Here is a 20,777-nt window from a genome sequence, read left to right as displayed (position 1 = left end):
TTTGACCAATAAAGATCTTCGTAGAATATGTAGGAGCCAATATGAGCATCCAGGTTCCGCTATTGGTTATTGACCGGAGATGTGTCTCGGTCATGTCTACATAGTTCTCGAATCCGCAGGGTCTGCACGCTTAACGTTCAATGACGATTTGTATTATGAGTTATGTGCTTTGATGACCGAAGATTGTTCGGAGTCCCGGATGATATCACGGACATGACGAGGAGTCTCGAAATGGTTGAGACATAAATATTGATATATTGGACCATGTTATTCAGACACGGGAAGTGTTCCGGATAGTTTCGGATAAAAACGGAGTGTCGGAGGTACCAGAACCCCCCGGGGGAACTAATGGGCCACCATGGGCCTTATTCGAGAGAGAGGAGGGCAGCCAGGGCAGGCCCCCCCTTAGTAGTCCGAATTAGACAATGGAAGGGGACGGCGCCCCCTTTCCTACTCCCTCTCCCTCTCCTTCCTTCCCCATATCTTCCTTGTGGAGGAATCCTACTAGGACTAGTAGTCCTGGTAGGACTCCCTCTCCTTGGGCGCGCCCCTAGGGCCGGCCGGCTTCCCCCTCCCTCCTTTATATACGGGGGCAGGGGGCACCCTAGAACACACAAGTTTCTCTTAACCGTGTGCGGTGCCCCCGTCCACAGTTACACACCTCGATCATACCATCATAGTGCTTAGGTGAAGCCCTGCGCCGGTAACATCATCATCACCGTCGCCACGCCATCGTGCTGATGGAACTCTCCCTCGACCTCAACTGGATCAAGAGTTCGTGGGACGTCATCGAGCTGAACGTACATGTGCTGAACGCGGAGGTGCCGTACGTTTGGTACTTGGATCGGTTGGATCGCGAACACTACAAGAAATCTGTTAATCCATGACGGATTTCTTGTGACGTTCACAAGAACCGTCATGAAAACCGTCACATATAAGCAAGATACGAATGGGCCTGAAAACAGTAGCCCCTATATGACAGACTTTGAGGGACCGTCACAAAAACTGTCATGGATCGACCAGCTGCGCCTAGTCGGGCCTAGCCTTTTTTTCTTCATATACCATTTGGACCGTCATGGATGGTTCTAGCTGATGTGCCATTTGTTTGGCCCACAGGTCAGTCGAATGTAAAGAAACCGAAACTGAGAGCGCGCGCGCGGTGAAAGAAAATTTTAAGTCGCCAGCGCGGGGTGTTGAAATTTTCGAGCCGGCCCATTTAACTGCAGAGTCCACGCCAGCCTAACCCTAATCACTCTTCTCCCAGGTCCTCGCCTACCAATCTTCAGCCGCCGCCACTCTACCTATCCTCCTCGTGCCACTCCACCGGCGTCGGCGCTGAACCACCCCGCGCCGCTTCACCGAAGCCGGCGCTGAACCACCCCACGCCGGGCCGCTCCCCACCATTCCCCTCCCCACCATTCCCCTCCCCTCACCATTCAGATCTCCATCAGTCCTACCCCTCGAGCCGAGGCGGCAGCGGTGGCAGCGGGACCAACGGCCGGACTTGGAAGTCCCCGAGGTCACCGGCGGCGGGGCCGTCAGCAGGATTTGGAAGTCCCCAAGGTCACCGGCGGCGGGCACGGATCCAGCTCCATCCGACGGAGAGCCCATGTGAGTAAGGAATCACCCATCTTGGTTGTTCATCGGGATTGAGAGCTTACATAGTTTCGTATTTGGGTTGGGGATCTGCAGGTCGGTTTCATGGGGATGGTTAGCTGCAAGGCGGAGCGGAACACATACGTGTCCTTCACGCTCGACGACGGCACCGACTGCATCGATTTCATCAGATGGTGAGTGAAGAGCACCGACGGCCCCGACGATGTTGGCTATTAGTACGACGGTGCAAGAAATCTAGTAATATGGGAATAAACCCACAGATTCTTAACCATCTCTGATTAGTTCAGTAATTGAGTTCCAGATGTGTTTTAAGATACAAGTTGCACGTGATTGAGACAGGTTTTCCAATTTACATGTTGCGCAAGATTCATCTCTCTTTCCATCCCTTTGTCTTGCCTTTGGTCTTCCTACGTCCAGGGGGATGGCTTGCTTGCTGTTCACTTCGTACATAATACTTGTTCTTCCCAGAATACTGTCAGACACCATACTCCATCTTATTTATTGATGATTTTTCGGGGTTCTCATGCTTGTTTATTCTGGATTTCTCTGTCAGAACTGCTTGTGTGTCCATCTGCGACAATGGCTGCTGGTCAGTTTGTCTATTTCTTGCCTTCCTTGCTCCCTAGTGCTGTTCATTATACTGTCTCTTAGGAACCTCAATTACTTATTTCTGTCTACTGTGAGGTATTTGTTCAGTTTCAATCTGAATCGCCTAACTTGGAGTGCAATCCGCATTGAGCTGGTATATCTCGAATGTATGCAACAGTATTTAACTACTAGATGTAAATGTAAAAAATGTTGATATAACTTCAAACATTTTAATTTTGGAAGACAATGATTACCCCAATGCAATTGGAGTTCAGTCAGTGTTTACTATTGCTCACTTGTTATACAGTGTACTGTCTATCTATGTTAGAACACTTGTTGGTTCTTTTAGGAATGGTAAATCTCACCATGGACTCATTGTTTGGGCAACAAAAAACATTTGTGTTTATTATTAGTAATCTTATGCCAATTGACAATTATTACTGAGCAAACAGAAGTGATGGCCGCATTGTGAAGAGCACCTTATATATGCGTCAGGTTTGGTCACCTGTGAATGTTCAGACAGTTGTGGTGGTGTATCCACATCAGATTTTTATTAAAACCTGAAGTAATATTGTATTTCTTTAATGTGGTCAATACTTTCATGTAGTCTGGAACATGATGAGTCACTATTGCGTGTGTTTCAGTATGCCAAAGCTGAAAACATGTGTGGCACATCTTGTGAAAACTATCTTACTTTTGGTTGCGTCGTGTGTGCTATCTCTGCACCTGCACTTGCATGCTATTGGACAGCTTAATCTTATGCTAATAACTATGCATTTATTACTATATGACATGTAAAGTTAATTTAAGATGACCGATCATTTGGCTAGCTCCACACATGTTACAGTGTTATACTCTGTCACCTAGCTAGCTTGTCATATCAGGGTAAATATTTTGGTTTGGCATGGCTATCATAAGCAGATGATGCTTTTGTAATCCTTTTTCTTTTCTATTGGTGGCGTGTCTAACATTGCCAATACCATGATGTGGTCTATGTTCATTCACAGTTCACCATGATGGCAGGGTGCGGCAACACGCTCCTTCAGGTTCTAGTATGTTCGTAATTTACCAATGTAAATGCTGAAATCTATTAATTCAGTGTACCATCGTTGTCTCATAGGTCCTGAACATGCTTAACTGGGAACTTAACTGGGAAGCTCAGAATGCTAATTCATGTCAATTGTAAACTAGCATCCCTTTGTGATTTATGAACTTTGAGGTATGAACTCTGAACTTTTTTCGACAGAGATAATTGTGTGCCTTGTATCTCATCTCATATAGAAGTGTGGGCGGAGATAATTATGTACCTTTTATGCCATGAAGGCTAATCAGTAAATGGGAGAATGCATGCTTTTTTTCTTCCAACATATTTTACTGTTCTTCACAATTCCTAGGTGTGGTTAATCTAGATGTGAAGGTTTGGTCTGAAAGCATTAGACTAAATTTGAACCATTAGGTTCATCTTTGTTCTAAGGAACGTGCTACGCGTTGGTCGGCAGATCTTTTAAAAAGATCCCTCGAGTAGCGATCTGTCAGATCTTTTTTTGTAACATAGGTCTTCTTGTATAATTTTTTTGCAGTAGAGGTCTTGTTGCAGAAAAAAATTGTGTCTCCCTTTTTTGCGACATAGGTTTTGTTGGGGAAGGGACTTTTGCAACACAAGTGATGTTGCAAAAAAAAATCACAACAAAGATGTAGTTAGAATAGTGTGGTGTGCGAGCCACACATGGGACACGCGTCACGTGCCGGAGGCGACGGACGCCTGTGTTGGATCAGTAGGCTGTTTCCAAGCTTTTCCCTTGTTCTAAAGTGGTTAACTGAAGTTCTCTCATGCTCGTGAAAGAATTCTACTGTTAAAATAATGAGATCACTAGGTGGATCATTTAATTGCCTAAAATGGTTTTGCTTTTAAGTGTTTTTTATTTTACATGAAAAAAGCAAGTTTGATAGGAATTAACTTTAATTGGTGAAGAAACTATGCCTCCGGTATTACTTTTTCTGGTTTTCTAACTAGAAACTACAGTACATTGTATTGTATGAACCATCCTGTAGTGTATGAACCATACTGTATTGTATGAACCATCTGTTTTGATAGACCAAGCCCTATCAGTGTATATAAACTTGATTTTTTGTGGTACTTGATGAATAAGAAATGATGTCTCCATTCTTTGCTTAAAAATTGCTTGGAAAAGCAACTATATCATTACTCTCTAGATTCATTTGGGGGCTGGCTGTTATTACTTACTATAACTTTGTATATGTTTTGGATTCTATGCAGGTTGGCACTCAGCTGGAGATTGAAGTTTTTAGCAGGAATTACTTGGCCTCGAATAACTACCTGGAAGCATTAGTGGTGTAGTGTTGGAGATTAAATCCAGCTAGTAGTATATTTACTCGAAATTTTTAAAAATAATGCTTATAGTTCTTTCTAGATATGTGTGTGATGTTTTGATACAAATATTTGTTTTCAGAAATCAGTCTAGATTGTTGGAAGTTTGTATTTTCTTACGACCAGATGCTATTGTGTGAATGAATTTGTCTTGTTGCAAATTGGGTCGCATGAAAAATCACGCTGGACAAAAAATGGGCTAATGGTTGGACTAAAAGAATAGGTATTCTAATGGGTAGAACTGAAGTAAGTGGCTAATGGGTTGGACTGGACCAAAATTATTGGGCTAAAACCTTAATTGGGCTGGTTACTACATGGGCCATGTTGGCTGCCACGTCAGATCCACGTAGACGCCACCTCAGGTCCATGCTGCTACCAGGTCATGTAAATCTGTGACGGCTTAGTCTGTCATGGAATCTTGGGCCCGGCGGGCCTAGGGACAGATCTATGACGGCCAAAAACCGTCAAGGAGGGTACTGTGCCAAATTATGACGCGATATACATGACGGAAGTCCGTCATGTCTGCGCATCCACGACGGTTTTTCATTGATCCATGACAGCTTGGGACTGTCATCGATTAACAGGTTTCTTGTAGTGGAAGAAGGTCGACTACATCAACCGCGTTACTAAACGCTTCCGCTTTCGGTCTACGAGGGTACGTGGACACACTCTCCCCTCTCGTTGCTATGCATCTCCTAGATAGATCTTGCGTGATCGTAGGAATTTTTTTGAAATTATTGCGTTCCCCAAAAGTGGCATCCGAGCCAGGTCTATGCGTAGATGTTATATGCACGAGTAGAATACAATGAGTTGTGGGCGATAATAGTCATACTGCTTACCAGCAACGTCTTACTTTGATTTGGCAATATTGTTGGATGAAGCGGCCCAGACCGACATTACATGACCGCATTCATTAGACTTGTTCTACCGATGTGCTTCACACACAGGTGGCTAGTGGGTGTTTGTTTCTCCAACTTTAGTTGACTCAAGTTTGACTACGCCCGGTCCTTATTGAAGGTTAAAACAGCACACTTGACGAAAAATCATTGTGGTTTTGATGCGTAGGTAAGAACGGTTCTTGCTAAACCCGTAGCAGCCACGTAAAACTTGAAACAACAAAGTAGAGGACGTCTAACTTGTTTTTGCATGGCTTGTTGTGATGTGATATGGTCAAGACATGATGTGATATAATTTTTTGTATGAGATGATCATGTTTTGTAACAGAGTTATCGACAACTTGCAGGAGCCATATGGTTGTCGCTTTATTGTATGCAATGCAATCGCCATGTAATTGTTTTACTTTATCACTAAGGGGTAGCGATAGTCGTAGAAGCAATAGTTGGCGAGACAACAACGATGCTACGATGGAGATCAAGGTGTCGCACCGGTGACGATGGAGATCATGACGATGCTTCGGTGATGGAGATCATGAGCACAACATGATGATGGCCATATCATGTCACATATTTTGATTGCATGTGATGTTTATCTTTTATGCATCTTATTTTTCTTAGTATGGCGGTAGCATTATAAGATGATCCCTTACTAAATTTCAAGGTATAAGCGTTCTCCTTGAGTATGCACCGTTGCTACAGTTCGTCGTGCCGAGACACCACGTGATGATCGGGTGTGATAAGCTCTACGTTCACATACAATGGGTGCAAGCCAGTTTTGCACACGCAGAATACTCGGGTTAAACTTGACGAGCCTAGCATATGCAGATATGACCTCGGAACACTGAGACCGAAAGGTCGAGCGTGAATCATATAGTAGATATGATCAACATAGTGATGTTCACCATTGAAAGCTACTCCATCTCATGTGATGATCGGACATGGTTTAGTTGATTTGGATCAACGTGATCATTTAGATGACTAGAGGGATGTCAATCTAAGTGGGAGTTCTTAAGTAATATGATTAATTGAATTTTAATTTATCATGAACTTAGTCCTAATAGTATTTTGCATGTCTATGTTGTTGTCGATCAATGGCTCGTGCTACTGTTACTTTGAATTTTAATGCGTTCCTAGAGAAAGCTAAGTTGAAAGATGATGGCAGCAACTACACGGACTAGATCCATAACTTGAGGATAATCCTCATTGCTGCACAAAATAATTACGTCCTGGAAGCACCGCTAGGTGCTAGGCCTGCTGCAGACACTACTGACGACGTTAAGAACGTCTGGCAGAGCAAAGCTGGTGACTACTCGATAGTTCAGTGTGCCATGCTTTACGGCTTAGAATTGGGACTTCAAATATGTTTTGAACGTCATGGAGCATATGAGATGTTCCAAGAGTTGAAGTTAATATTTCAAGCAAATGCCCGAGTTGAGAGATATGAAGTCTCCAACAAGTTCTATTGCTGCAAAATGGAGGAGTATAGTTCTGTCAGTGAACACATACTCAGAATGTCTGGGTACAATAACCACTTGACTCAACTGGGAGTTAATCTTCCTGATGATAGTGTCATTGATAGGGTTCTTCAATCACTGCCACCAAGCTATAAAGGCTTCGTGATGAACTATAATATGCAAGGGATGAACAAGACAATTCCTGAGCTCTTCGCAATGCTAAAGGCTGCGGAGGTAGAAATCAAGAAGGAGCATCAAGTGTTGATGGTCAACAAGACCACTAGTTTCAAGAAAAAGGGCAAAGGGAAGAAGGGGAACTTCAAGAAGAACGGCAAGAAAGTTGCTGCTCAGGAGGAGAAACCCAAGTCTGGGCCTAAGCCTGAAACCGGATGCTTCTACTGCAAAGGGACTGGTCACTGGAAGCGGAACTTCCCCAAGTATTTGGCGGATAAGAAGGATGGCAAGGTGAAAGGTATATTTGATATACATGTTATTGATGTGTACCTTACTAATGCTCGTAGTAGCGCCTGGGTAATTGATACTGGTTCTGTTGCTCATATTTGCAACTCAAAACAGGGGCTAAGGATTAAACGAAGATTGGCTAAGGACGAGGTGACGATGCGCGTGAGAAATGGTTCCAAGGTCGATGTGATCGCCGTCGGCACGCTACCTCTACATCTACCTTCGGGATAAGTTTTAGACCTAAATAATTGTTATTTGGTGCCAGCGTTGAGCATGAACATTATATCTGGATCTTGTTTGATGCGAGACGGTTATTCATTTAAATCGGAGAATAATTGTTGTTCTATTTATATGTGTAATATCTTTTATGGTCATGCACCCTTGCTGTGTGGTCTATTTTTGTTGAATCTCGATCGTGATGATACACATGTTCATAATATTGAAACCAAAAGATGCAAAGTTGATAATGATAGTGCAACTTATTTGTGGCACTGCCGTTTAGGTCATATCGGTATAAAACACACGAAGAAACTCCATGCTGATGGGCTTTTGGAATTACTTGATTATGAATCACTTGGTGCTTGTGAACCGTGCCACATGGGCAAGATGACTAAAACTCCGTTCTCCGAAACAACGGAGCGAGCAACAGACTTGTTGGAAATAATACATACTGATGTATGTGGTCTGATGAGTGTTGAGGCTCGCGACGGGTATCATTATTTTCTGACCTTCACAGGTGATTTGAGCAGATATTGGTGTATCTACTTGATGAAACATAAGTCTGAAACATTTGAAAAGTTCAAAGAATTTCAGAGTGAAGTGGAAAATCATCGTGACAAGAAAATAAAGTTTCTACGATCTGATCGTGGAGGTGAATATTTGAGTTACGAGTTTGGTCTTCATTTGAAACAATGCGGAATAGTTTCTCAATTCACGCCACCTGGAACACCACAACGTAATGGTGTGTCCGAACGTCGTAATCGCACTTTATTAGATATGGTGCGATCTATGATGTCTCTTACTGATTTACCGCTATCATTTTGGGGTTATGCTTTAGATACGGCTGCATTCACTTTAAATAGGGCACCATCAAAATCCGTTGGGACGACGCTTTATGAACTGTGGTTTGGCAAGAAACCAAAGTTGTCGTATCTTAAAGTTTGGGGTTGCGATGCTTATGTGAAAAAACATCAACCTGATAAGCTCAAACCCAAATCGGAGAAGTGCGTCTTCATAGGATACCCAAAGGAAACTGTTGGGTACAGCTTCTATCACGGATCCGAAGGCAAAATATTCGTTGCTAAGAATGGATCCTTTCTAGAGAAGGAATTTCTCTCGAAAGAAGTGAATGGGAGGAAAGTAGAACTTGATGAGGTAATTGTACCTTCTCCCGAATTGGAAAGTAGTTTATCACAGAAATCAGTTCCAGTGATTCCTACACCAATTAGTGAGGAAGCTAATGATGATGATCATGAAACTTCAGATCAAGTTACTAATTAAAGAACCTCGTAGGTCTTCCAGAGTACGGTCCGCACCAGAGTGGTACGGTAATCCTGTTCTGGAAGTCATGTTACTAGACCATGGTGAACCTACGAACTATGAGGAAGCAATGATAAGCCCGGATTCTGCGAAATGGCTTGAGGCTATGAAATCTGAGATGGGATCCATGTATGAGAACAAAGTGTGGACTTTGGTGGATTTGCCCGATGATCGGGAAGCCATAGAAAATAAATGGATCTTCAAGAAGAAGACCGACGCTACGGTAATGTTGCTGTCTACAAAGCTCGACTTGTTGCAAAAGGTTTTTGAAAAGTTCAAGGAGTTGACTACAATGAGACTTTCTCACCCGTAGTGATTCTTAAGTCTGTCCGAATCATGTTAGCAATTGCCGCATTTTATGGTTATGAAATTTGGCAAATGGATGTCAAAGCTGCATTCCTGAATGGATTTTTGGAAGAAGAGATGTATATGATGCAACCAGAAGGTTTTGTCGATCCAAAGGATGCTAACAAAGTGTGCAAGCTCCAGCGATTCATTTATGGACTGGTACAAGCCTCTCGGAGTTGGAATAAACGTTTTGATAGTGTGATCAAAGCATATGGTTTTATACAGACTTATGGAGAAGCTTGTATTTACAAGAAAGTGAGTGGGAGATCTGTAGCATTTCTAATATTATATGCGGATGACATATTGTTGATTGGAAATGATATAGAATTTCTGGATAGCATAAAGGGATACTTGAATAAAAGTTTTTCTATGAAAGACCTCGGTGAAGCTGCTTACATATTGGGCATCAAGATCTATAGAGATAGATCAAGACGCTTAATTGGACTTTCACAAAGCACATACCTTGATAAACTTTTGAAGAAGTTCAAAATGGATCAGTCAAAGAAAGGATTCTTGCCTGTGTTACAAGGTGTGAAGTTGAGTCAGACTCAATGCCCGACCACTGCAGAAGATAGAGAGAGAAAATGAAAGTCCTTCCCTATGCTTCAGCCATGGGTTCTATCATGTATGCAATGCTGTGTACCAGATCTGATGTGTGCCTTGCTATAAGTATAGTAGGGAGGTACCAAAGTAATCCCGGAGTGGAGCACTGGACAGCGGTCAAGAACATCCTGAAATACGGACATGACGAGGAGTCTTGAAATGGTCGAGACATAAAGATTGATATATTGGACCATGTTATTCGGACACCGGAAGTGTTCCGGATAGTTTCGGATAAAAACGGAGTGCCGGAGGTGTTACCAGAACCCCCCGGGGGAACTAATGGGCCACCATGGGCCTTATTGGAGAGAGAGGAGGGCAGCCACGGCAGCCCCCCCCCTTAGCAGTCCGAATTGGACAAGGGAAGGGGGGCGGCGCCCCCTTTCCTACTCCCTCTCCCTCTCCTTCCTTCCCCCTCTCTTCCTTGTGGAGGAATCCTACTAGGACTAGTAGTCCTAGTAGGACTCCCTCTCCTTGGGCGCGCCCCTACGGCCGGCCGGCCTCCCCTCCCTCCTTTATATACGGGGCAGGGGGCACCCTAGAACACACAAGTTTCTCTTAACCGTGTGCGGTGCCCCCCTCCACGGTTACACACCTCGATCATACCATCGTAGTGCTTAGGCGAAGCCCTGTGCCGATAACATCATCATCACCGTCGCCACGGCGTCATGCTGACGGAACTCTCCCACGACCTCAACTGGATCAAGAGTTCGTGGGACGTCATCGAGCTGAACGTGTGCTAAACGCGGAGGTGCCGTACGTTCGGTACTTGGATCGGTTGGATCGCAAAGAATTTCGACTACATCAACCGCATTACTAAACGCTTCCGCTTTCGGTCTACGAGGGTACATGGACACACTCTCCCCTCTCGTTGCTATGCATCTCCTAGATAGATCTTGCGTGATCGTAGGAAATTTTTTGAAATTATTGCGTTCCCCAACACCGTGCTACTACTATAAGTTAGCTGTAGTGTCGTACCCGCGCTACTACTAGCTATTTAACCCGCGCTACTAGTAGGCTTTTCCCTAGTAGTGTATATGTTACGCTGTGTTTGGATGTCTGTATTCAAGACCTATGTATTGTACTGGTTTCAATTCCATTTCAACTAGGAAACTGTAATGAACATAATCAAATTCAGTTGTTTGGATGTGAACTGAATTGGCTCACGGAATCCTACTGAGGTTTCAATACGGAATCATGTTTGGATGTCAAACTATGGAACTGCGTGGCAACATTAGTATATGCATCAAAACAGAAGTTGTATAAATATGTGACTACAATTGGATGATTATATAGCAACAAAAAATTATCAAATATTCTAGAATAGTGGAGGAAGAAGAGGAGCCGTGTTTGATACAGGAAGAAGGGGAGCCGTCTTGGTATCCGGCGGTAGCTAGCTGGGCAGAGGAGGACCAGGAAGAAGGGGATCCATGTATCAGCCCCCGTGGGAGAGGAGATGGGCTCCGGTAGTGGGTCACCGCAGTGTCGGGGACGAAGGGAAGGGCCGGCACCGGAGGGGACTGCAGCCGCAACCATCAGAGGTCAGATGGGATCTGGCCGCGGCGAGCATGGCGGGAGACAACGGGAAGGGGCGCCGGAGGAGGGGACGGATTGGTGGCAGAGGAAAAAGGGAACAGGAGGGCATCGATCTGCGGGGCGCCATCATCTTCGATCTTCGTGGGCGCCGCCATCTTCGATCTGCCTATGTACCGCCGTCCTCTATCTCAAGGTGGAGGGACGAAGGGACAGAAGAGAGGCCCGAACCATTTTCTTTTGCAGGCTTGAGCCAATTCGGCTGAAATCGTAGGTGCAGCCCTCCGAATTGTCGCAAGGAGTGGGCGCGCGCGAGCGAAAACTGCTGCGTATTTGTTACCGTTTCGGTCTGCTATTTCAGAGTACACCCAAACACCTGAATTGGAGCAGCCCAATACCAAATCCAATATAGAGAGCCCAATACAAACATCCAAACGCAGCATTAAAGAAATGTTAATAATTAATTTAAAAAAATAAAATTGTATATATAAAATGTTCCTGGTGTACAAAGAAATGTACAATGTGTATGAAAAAAACTAGACATCAAAAAATATAATTTTGCGAAAATGTTAATCATGTACCACATTTGGAAAAGGATGACACCAAAAGAAAACAAAAGCAAAAAAAACCTAGTAAAAATAGAGGAAGAAAAAGGAAAACAAAGGAAGAAATGAAAAAAAACCAAAGAAAACGATGAAAAAACAAACAAAATCTGAAACTGAAAAAGCTCAGTGAAGAAACAAAAGAAAATGAAGCAAAACAAAAAGGAAAAAAGTTAATAAAAAAACATCAGCGACCTAAGCTATTGGGTCGGCTTAATATGCTTGTGCCTTCATCCAGATGTGTGTATACTCGCTGTAAGCGAGATATAGCTGGTTAGTGGTGACGGGAGCTCCTCGGTGGCACCTTAAGCGCCACTTAGAGGGACGGGCACTCACGCACCCTCCTCATGGGCCGGCCCATTAGAACATGGTTAGTAGTACACCCATCCGTTGGCTATATGAACGTTACCACGTCATCTATAACCAGACTTATTGCCAGCAAGTATAATAGCTGCATGTAAAAATATAATACTTTGTTGATACATGGCCCAACTCACTCTCCACAAAGTGTCTGGAAGTGCGTGCTACAGTGTGTTGTTAATAAGGCCCGCTTCTCGTCTCTCTCCTTCAACTCGTAAAAATATAATATTTATAGTCTTACAGCTCGCCTATATCATCATATTGTACTTCCTCTTAGAAGGTGCGATCGATAGCTTCCCCCCGGTCGCTCGATCGTATTTGACCAGTCGCAGTTGAATTTGAAAACAAAATCAAAAAAGAGAATAAAAAATGAAAACAGTAGTGACGTTTGAAATCCACATATTAAAAAAAGATCACAAACTACAAAAAAAAGTTCACAAATTTGAAAACAAATCATCGAATTTTAAAAACAACTTCACAAAAATTGAAAAGAAAGTTCATCCATATTTTCAAAAAATCATTAATTTTGAAAATCAATAGAATTTGATAATAGTTCTTCGAATTTGAAAAACAATTCAACAATTTTGGAAAAAAAATCATCAAATTTGTAACGAAAACATCAATATTAAACAAAGGTTTATCTAATTTAAATAAGAGTATATTATTTTTTAGAAAAATCATCGATATGAAAAAATTCCACGCATTTAAAAAATAAAAAAATAAACATAAAAATAACTAAATGTAGAGAACCAAAGTGAAAACACAGAAAAAAATACAGAAATGACAATTTGCCTGCCCGTTACTAGACCTAGTGTACATGGGGTGTGTGCGCCATGTAACATTAGGCCTATAATGAGTGCCATGGGGCGCTGTTTAAGATTTGTCATGGTGATCGGGACCTCTAACAGGGGCCTTCTACGCTGGTTTGCGTTTCGAGCGCCCACGCTCTCTCAATGGTGGTGCCGGTGAATGAAGAAGTGGGTGGACATCAAAGAAGGATGGAATTTGGTGGAGATCCTTCTCTGGTGGCGTCTGGCTGCCTTCTTGTTCCTCTAACTGGCTCCTCCCCTTCACCGAAGTTGTTTGGATTGGTAACGGGGTGGCGGCGACGGCTTGTACAAGCTCTACCAGACGTCGTCTTCCCCTCTAGTGCTCCAAATGACAACAAGCTCATAAGTAAAGTTGCTCCAAATGGTTTCCATGACTAGGGCATTGATTTATTTCCTTCCAAATGTGTTCAGACCTGCACATGAAGGAGGAAACCTGGTTTTCTTCACTCTCGGAGGATTGTCATTATTAAATGGCTAGAACCGATAAAAACCCTATGGAAACCAGTTAAATACCGACATAAAACCGATAAAAGATCGAACCATCGGCGCAAGGTGTTGTTGTTCCGGAACTGGAGCAAGTTTTGCTGGAAGCACCACAAGGCTCAGGACGACACCCTCGTCTTATGGCCTAGAGCTTCAAGGTGAAGATCTACAACGCTAGCACCTCCACTGCTAGGCCCTATCACTACTCTACCTAGTGCTAGGCGGCCAGATTTGCTGCTGAACTATGTATGTTGAAGTGTCGGATGCACGTGAAATGATGAACTTCTAGTAGCAGTATACTAGTGTATATTTCGATCGGGGATGAAACTCTTGATGTTACTATGTTGTGCAGAGTCATGGGATGCCACTATTATCTGGAAACTTGTTATTCTAATGAGGGGTTTCACCCCCTAATATTACTAGGTTACCCCATAATTAGTGTCATCTTCAAAATCATATTGTGGCCTTCAAGTCATGTTGTTTTGTAGTTGTTAGTGTGCTCTTTAGGGGTGATGTGTTACATTGAGGTGGTAACATCATCATATTTGAAGAGCAGAACATCCCATTGCACACAAACAAACACTTGTGGTTTGCATATGCTCACCCTCAAACCATAGGTATAGGTAACCAAACAGTAGACATGAATTTCAACAACGATACAATGCAGAATACGAAACACACTGCACAACTTCTTCCAGGCCGTGTTCCAACCCTCCGTTGGGCCACGTGTGCAAGAAGTCCAAAAACAGATCGAGAAACCAAACATTCCGCGGGAGGACCAATGGGCTCAAAAGGAGGTGCTAAGAAGCTTGCCACGCTGGCGAGTAGATCGAACGGGGGTGTAAGGCCAGGGTTGCTAGTGTGCGGTACGGCTACCCTGGAGTGCTCACAGACACGACATGCCCCTGGTTGGCGTATGTGAGGCAAGGCAAGGATGCCGGCGCAGTAAAGATCAAGAAATTTTATCAAATAAACAAATTTAGGACTGTATTTCCGAAACTTTTGTAATAAACAAACTAGCGAAAAGGCCCGTGCGTTGCAACGGGAGAAAAAAATTCTCTCATATCTCTAACTGGGTCAGTTGGACAAACTATGTGTGTGGCCGGTTGGCAGGTCATGAGATCGAATCCTCCCATCGGTAATTTTATTTTTTGCTAGCTCTCCGGACCTGGGCCACAGTGCGCCGCAAGAAGAGTTTCTTCCATTGGGCCAAAACAGGTGACAAGTAACGAAACCAAATAGCGACAAGAAATTAACTGAAGCAGGACCAAATGAAGCGGGACGAAACCAAGAATACCATTTTCCTTTAATAGTAGGTATAGATATAGATATGTCAAGAAATCATTCTAAGGAAAAGGCTTCTGATTGTAGCAGTAAAGGTTGTGGCCGTGGGTGACACCGAGAATGTGGCAGTAGCGCTTGTAAAATCCAATCCGGTCAGCAACACGATTATCATGCCCATGCCCACACTCCTCCCAGCCGTTGACGATGTTGGTTCTCACGCCGTACCCAGGCACTCGCCCTGCGGCCTGGTCGGCCACTGAAGGATTCCAATGACCCGTTATCACCGTGTGGCTCGATGGCTTGGGTGGCTGTGTTAGAATACAACTTGTAATCCTAATAGGATTAGGACTCCTACTTGGTTTGTAATAGGGCTAGGTCAGATGCGGCTTGCCTTTTATATATACCTCTTGTACTGACACAATATTGCATTGACAATTATTTAATACAATTCTACGTAGTATCAGACTTACGATCCTAGAGTATGTTATCAATTTAGGTCTTCGATCGATGACTTCCGCCTCTGTTCCGATTGGAACGATTGCATCTGGCGCCGCCGCCGCCGGACCGATCGTCGCTGAATCCATCTCCTCTGCCCCGCTGCAGGCAACGCCATGCATGCCGCAGCATGGCCACGGGCTGCACGCTCCTGCCTCGTTAGCACATGGCTACGGGCTGCATGCTGCTGTACCGTTCCAGATGGCTGGCTTTACCCCACCGCCCGTGCATGGCTACAGGCCACACGTCTACGGCGTCATGCAACACGACGCGTCGCCCGTAGGAGTCGCAGCTGGGCACTACTCTGTGTCATCTATGGGGCACTACGCGGCCGCGCCTGTGACTTCGTCCAGTACATCGTCCGCGGCTCTCTGCAACACACCTGCGGCGCCATACAGTACACCGGCGATCTACGGCGGCTACCAGCCGGCTCCTCCGATCGCACCGTACTACGATGCTCCTGCTTCGCCCCCGGCTTCATCAACTGCACCACCACCGCCGTCCGGATGGCGCCCATCTCCTGATCCATGGACAGGGCTAGTCCAGGCGTGGCCTATGCCCTGGTCCGCCCCTACGCCATATGGTGCCCCGCCTGCCTATACCGGTGGCTGGCAGCCCGGTGCTCGCCCTCACACCGGCGCGTCCATCCTCGCGCCCCGACAGCCGACGGCCGCGTACCACGCTGCTCCCTCCTCCGCGCCATCGATCTACAACACCAGTCCTTATGCATCCTATGGCGCTCCATCGCCCCCCCTACATGCAGCAGTACAATGATGGTGTCTCTCTCTTTACGCCGATGTCGGCCCTACTGCCGACGCCACCACACCCGCAAGCACCCATGACTACACCGGCCTCTACTTCGGCTCCGAGCTGGGACCAAGCTGCTTTTCTACAAGCCATGAACAACTTTGCTGCACAAGGGAACTCAGGTACGGATTGGATTTTTGATTCTGGTGCTTCTCATCATATGTCTGCATCGAGTAATTTGCTTTCTTCTTGCACACCTTCGTCTTTTCCCTTTATTACTCTCGGTGATGGATCTTCTATTCCTATTTACTATGTCGGTCAGGCTCAAATCCAATCCCCAACTAAGCCTTTGCTTCTTCATGATGTTCTTGTAGCTCCTGCCCTTATTAAAAATCTGATTTATATTCGCCAAATCACCACTGATAATCTTGTTTCTGTTGAGTTTGACCCCTTTGGTTTGTCTATGAAAGACTACCAGACCAAGGTCGAGATCGCTCGATTCAATAGCTCTGGTGATTTATATTCTCTCCATGGTGTTCGGGCCGCTTCTCCTCCAACATCTATGGTGGCCTCTGTTGATCTGTGGCACCGACGTCTCGGCCATCCCAACAAAAATGTGTTATACGCACTTCTTAGTGAATTTTCAATACCTCGTAATAGAAACTCTCATAATTCTTCTATGTGTCAGTCATGTCAATTGGGCAAACATGTTCGCCTTCCCTTTAGTTCCTCTCAATCCTCTAGTACTTTTCCTTTTGAATTACTTCATTGTGATCTCTGGACATCACCAATAGAAAGTGTATCTGGTTTTAAGTATTATCTTGTGATTCTTGATGATTTTACTCATTATGTTTGGACTTTTCCTTTACGCAACAAATCTGATGTTCATAATATATTCATTAACTTTCAGTGCTATGTCTCGGTCCACTTTTTCCTCCCTATAAGATTCATCCAATGTGATAATGGTCGTGAATTTGACAACTTTAAAAATCGAAATTTCTTTCTACAATATGGAATTCTCTTGCGTTTCTCATGTCCTTATACCTCCCCTCAAAACGGCAAAGCCGAGCGTTCTCTTCGTACTCTTAATGACATCATTCGCACTCTGCTTGTTCACTCTTCTCTGCCTCCTACGTTCTGGGCTGAGGCCCTCCACATGGCCACATATTTACTCAATATTCGTCCATCTAAAGTTAACCCACAAACTACTCCTTACTTCTCTTTATTTCTCTCTCATCCAAATTACTCCGACGTTCGCGTCTTCAGTTGTCTTTGTTTCCCAAACTCCTACTCCACTTCTCCTAAAAACTTTCCCCGCACTCTATCCCGTGTGTCCATCTAGGTTTTTCCGACGAGCACAAGGGTTATTGTTGTCTAGATCTTGTTAGTGGTCGTGTTCATGTGTCTCGTCATGTAACATTCATTGAAAATAGTTTTCCCTTTTCCGAGCGTCAACAATTAGATCCCAACTCACCCACGGCGCCCACTAGTCCCTCTCGTCGCAATCATCTTCCCTTCTTTCACCCGCCGACCTATCCAGCGAAACCAGCCGCAGTAGCAGATCCTGCCGCCACCACTTATGTCATCACCTCTGTCCCGGTAGAGGAAAACACATTACACTCTGACGCGGCAGACCTCCTGTTGCCGCAGTCTTCACCGCCATCTCCCGCATCCGCTTCCTCCGCTGCGCCGGACGCGTCCACCACATCTTCCCCCACCCCTCCTGCTCATGCTATTCCCGTTCCACCTCCTACTAACGATCATACCATGCGCACACGTGCCAAGTCCGGGTTTCGTTTACCTGCAAAAGATCGTCTCAATCTTCATGCATCTTTATCTCCTTCCTCTCTACCCAAATCTTACAAATCAGCTCTCCTATATCCTAATTGGGCGGCCGCTATGAAAGATGAATATGATGCCCTTCTACAGAATAACACGTGGGAGTTAGTTCCTCGTCCTTCCAATACAAATATCGTTTCGGGCAAATGGATTTTTCGCCATAAATTTAATTCTGATGGGAATCTTGCATGTTATAAGGCTCGATGGGTATGCCGTGGTTACTCTCAGCAACGCGGCATCGATTATGGTGAGACTTTCTCTCTAGTTGTCAAGCCCAGCACTATTCGCACTGTCCTTAGCATCGCCGTCTCTTCTTCCTGGCCAATTCATCAACTAGATGTCAAAAATCCTTTTCTTCATGGCTCTCTTCAAGAAACAGTCTATTGTCAACAACCTCTTGGCTTCGAACATTCCTCCTATCCTAATCATGTGTGTCTTTTTCAAAAATCTCTTTATGGTCTTAAACAAGCACCATGTGCCTGGTTTCAACGCTTTTCTACTTATGCTCAAACCATCGGTTTTACCCATTCCCGTTCTGACACTTCTCTCTTCACCTTTCATCACAACACCAACACTGCTTACCTTTTTTTATATGTTGATGATATTATCCCCACAGCTTCTTCACAATAATTTTTAGATCATATTATCTCTCTTCTTCGCCACGAATTTTCTATGATAGATTTAGGTCTTCTTCACCACTTCTTAGGTATTGTTGTTATCCGTGACTCCTCTGATCTTTTTTTTGTCTCAACGGCAGTACACTCTGGATCTTCTTTCTCGTGCTGGTATGCTTGATTGTCAAACTTCTCGTACCCCTGTTGATACAGGTTCCAAACTCTCTGCCGACGGTGATCCTTTCTCTGATCCTTCTCTTTGTCGTAGTCTTACCGGTGCACTTCAATATCTCACTCTCACTCGTCCTGAAATTTCTTTTGCTGTTCAACAAGCTTGTTTATACATGCATGATCCTCGTATTTCACACTACAATCATGTCAAACGTATTCTTCGATATCTCAAAGACACACTAGACTTAGGTCTTCATATCAACAAATCCTCTCCCACCTCGTTGATAGCTTACTCTGATGCAGACTGGGCTGGTTGTCCAGATACTCGTAGGTCCACATCCGGATTTTGTGTTTTTCTTGGTAACAATTTGGTTTCTTGGTCTTCAAAAAGGCAGGTTACGGTCTCCCGCTCGTCTGCTGAAACTGAGTACCGCGTTGTGGCTCATGCGGTTGCTGATACGGTTTGGTTGCGTCAGTTGCTGTCGGAGCTGCACCGTCCTGTTGAGCAAGCTACCATTGTTTACTGTGATAATATTTGAGCTGTCTACATGTCAGGGAATCCGGTTCAACACCGTCGCACCAAGCATATTGAGATCGACATTCATTTTGTTCGAGAGAAGGTGGCTCTCGGTCAAGTTCGCGTTCTCCACGTGCCTACTTCTGCTCAGTTCACTGATATCTTTACTAAAGGCCTGGCGACTACTCCGTTTTTCAAGACATTCGTTTCAGTCTCAACGTCATCGAGCCTACCGTTGACACTGCGGGGATGTTAGAATACAACTTCTAATAGGATTAGGACTCCTACTCGGTTTGTAATAGGGCTAGGTCAGGTAAGGCTTGGCTCTTATATATACCTCTTGTACTGGCACAATATTGCATCGACAATTATTCAATACAATTCTACAGGCTGCACTGTCATCCAGAACAGCATCGCAGTCTTGAATGGCACGCTTGCGTCCGTGGCCACCAAGTCTGGGTTGCCTAGTAGGTCAACCCCAATGGCCCGGCCCGCCGGCCCGTAATTATAGTTGTGAGAGAGCTGGATGGGCCCTCGACCGTAGTAGCGCCTCCCAGGGGCGCACGACCACTGTGTGCTTGGGATGCAGTAGTCGGAGGTGACACGCTCTCACTTGAAGCAGTAGTCCCATGCATAGGGCCCGTTTGGAGCTGTGTCCCACCCGACGGTTGTTTCATGTGAGGTCTGCGCGAGGAAGGCAGCCACCTTGCGTTTCCGGGTGGCGGTGTCGCCCGTCGTATCGAAACCCCGAAAGGCAGCGGCGGTCGCCAGGACAGCATCGTAGGTATAGAAACCCTTGGCCTGGCACGCCCTGTTGTTGCGGTGCAGCAGCATCTGGTCGAACAGGGAGCGAGAGACAATGGAGGACACGCTGCCGCGATCGAAGATGTTGGGCGTGCGGCCGCCGCAGCCAGAACACTGGCTCTGGCAGCCGTCCCTGCAATACTCCGATGTGGAACCGCACCAACCGTAGCGGCTGCAGCAGAGGCAGTTGGGGCAGGTCGCCCCGTCGGCCTGCGGGCCACACTGTGCGGCGCGAGCGCAGGCGATGGCCATGGCCGCCGTGGCTAGCATGGACACCACCGCGAGCGCTCTTATCATGGGAGAAGCACACAGCTCGGTTTGCCGCTGGCTGGTGCAAGTGTGTGTGTACGTGAGGAGTGTCACGCTTTTATACATGTGTCACGCCATGCTTGCGCTGCAAGAACTATCTCTCTTGGGAAGGTGAGAATACCACCACAAAGGGTCGGTGTGTTCTTGTCAAATCAGTGCCCACCTCGCAGGTGATCTTTCACGCCACTTCCCTCATCATCCCGCTCGGCACGCTTGCTAGCATCAACAAGATCGAGAGGGCATTCCTCTGGTCCGGGACGGACAAGACGACCGGAGCCAAGTGCAAGGTCAATTGG

The 20,777-nt window shown here is 45.3% G+C and overlaps 1 long non-coding RNA gene and 1 pseudogene across 1 annotated transcript; one reads left to right on the top strand and one right to left on the bottom strand.

Moving 5' to 3' along the window:
* The first annotated feature begins 1,239 nt into the window (after window positions 1-1,239).
* On the top strand, window positions 1,240-4,751 carry LOC123164260 (uncharacterized). Its single transcript, XR_006482247.1, has 3 exons — window positions 1,240-1,611; window positions 1,693-3,424; window positions 4,484-4,751. It is a non-coding gene; the product is annotated as an uncharacterized lncRNA (long non-coding RNA).
* Window positions 4,752-15,023: 10,272 nt separating this feature from the next.
* Window positions 15,024-20,424, bottom strand: LOC123164257 (basic endochitinase A-like; annotated as a pseudogene).
* Window positions 20,425-20,777: the final 353 nt, after the last annotated feature.

This window comes from Triticum aestivum, chromosome 7D (genome assembly GCF_018294505.1).
Source record: "Triticum aestivum cultivar Chinese Spring chromosome 7D, IWGSC CS RefSeq v2.1, whole genome shotgun sequence".
In the NCBI taxonomy this organism is placed as follows: Eukaryota; Viridiplantae; Streptophyta; class Magnoliopsida; order Poales; family Poaceae; genus Triticum; species Triticum aestivum.
This window is presented reverse-complemented; position numbering and strand designations above follow the sequence as displayed.